The sequence below is a fragment of the Coenobita brevimanus genome, chromosome 112 (genome assembly GCF_032717465.1).
Source record: "Coenobita brevimanus isolate Jiangsu-jjx chromosome 112, ASM3271746v2, whole genome shotgun sequence".
NCBI lineage: Eukaryota > Metazoa > Arthropoda > Malacostraca > Decapoda > Coenobitidae > Coenobita > Coenobita brevimanus.
The window spans coordinates 13,718,117-13,720,044 of NC_137065.1; the positions used below are offsets into that span (position 1 = coordinate 13,718,117).

At 41.9% G+C, this 1,928-nt stretch overlaps 1 pseudogene; it reads right to left on the bottom strand.

The window, feature by feature from the left end:
• Window positions 1-1,559: 1,559 nt before the first annotated feature.
• Window positions 1,560-1,677, bottom strand: LOC145418220 (5S ribosomal RNA; annotated as a pseudogene).
• Window positions 1,678-1,928: the final 251 nt, after the last annotated feature.

The window sequence follows — 1,928 nt, forward strand, 5'->3', positions numbered from 1 at the left end:
GAGATGCACAATTTTATTTTAGTCTCGGCCGCATATTCGCTTCGCGATGTTTTTCTTTCATCGGTCGGTGTAAATACACTTTTTATGATGGGATGCAGGTTGTGGTGTTATTTTAAAGCTGAAAAGTTGTACTTTATCGTAATATGTTCATATAAGGAAAACAAAGAAAATAAAAACTCAGTGACGAGTTGAAATTAGGCAAAAACCAAAAATTTTATAACTTGCTGTAGAAAAATATTCACCAAGATAAAGAAACAAAGCCATGAGGCAGACCAGCTGTGCAGTACCGCCACACATAGACAACCATTCCGTGATAACATGCCATCATTTCGGACCCTCCACCTCCAAAATTTAACTATAAGAAAGCAGATTGGTGATCCTTCTCAAGGATCGCCAATTTAGATATATCTGAGGAGACCATAGATGTTAAGGCAGAAAATATAACAAAATCCATGTTACACGCAGCTGAGGCTACTATTCCAAAGACTTCTACATAGAGCACACTGGTGGACGCCGTATTGCCGACAAGCATTAAGAAAACGCAATAGGAGATACAGCATTTTTGATAGTCAGCCCACTGAGGAAAATTTTATTGCATACAAACAGGCACGGGCTGAGGCAAGGAGAATAATAAGAAGGGCTAAACGTGACTCCTGGCGGTCCTCTGTGTCCAAGGTGACTCGTACAACACCATTACGTAAAGTCTGGTCCACTATTAAAATATTAAATAATAAAGGCCCAAAAATCCCTGTGACCACCCTTCAGGTAAATAATAACATCTATGACGAGCCCGTGGACGTTGCTAACATCCTCGCCAGGAGTTTTTCTCATGTAAGTAGCTCAGCCAATTATGATCCGCGTTTCCAACATCATAAACGCATGGCTGAGCTACGGATTATTGACTTTGCCACAGAAGACGTAGAATCCCCATACAACCAAGAGTTTACGCTAGATGAACTGTTCATTGCCCTTAAATCCTGTAAAGACACGAGCCCTGCTGGACCAGACACCATCACGTACGGTATGATCCAGCATCTTAATCAGGACAACCTGATCAAGATGTTAACATTGTACAATGAGTTTTGGGCGTCTCGAATGTTCCCAAACTCATGGCACTTTGCGCACGTCATACCTATACCCAAAGAGGCTGGTCGTCTTATGAATCCCACTTCATTTCGTCCTATTGTGTTGACTTCTTGTCTATGTAAGGTCATGGAACGTATGGTAAACAATAAGCTTCTTTTTGTTTTAGAGTCGAAGCATTTGTTAAATGATCAACAACGTGGCTTCCGTAAATACAGAAGTTCACTAGATCATTTAATGAATTTGGAGCATTGTATTGCAGAGGCATTTGCCAATAAAGAATTCATGATAGGGGTGTTCTTGGACATCCATAAAGCCTATGACATGACATGGCGACACGGTATACTAATGAAGCTCTATTCATTCATTCATTGCCAGACGCCATGTATCCCAAACGGGGTGGCCAACGGCTTAGAGTTAATTGTTTTACAGGGAGGGGCACTAATCCTCCACCAACCCCACTTGACACATAGGGATGCCAACAGCATCTGGTGTTCCCAGGCGGTCACCCATCCAAGTACTAACCAGACCCAACGTTGCTTAACTTCGCTGATCGGACGGGAAGCGGTGTACTCAACGTGGTAAGCTCTATGCTTATGGTTTAAGAGGAAATTTGCCTATTTTTATTTCAAATTTCTTAAGGGACAGGACTTTGTCTGTCAAATTGCCCCATAACGTAACATCGGATATATTTATCCAGGAAAACGGGGTGCCGCAGGGAAGTGTGCTTAGTCCTACTTTATTTAGTATTATGATCAATGATATTCTGTCATCAGCTCCCATCCCGAGGAATCTTAAATACTCGCTCTATGCTGACAATTGTGCAATATGGGAAGACCGTAATG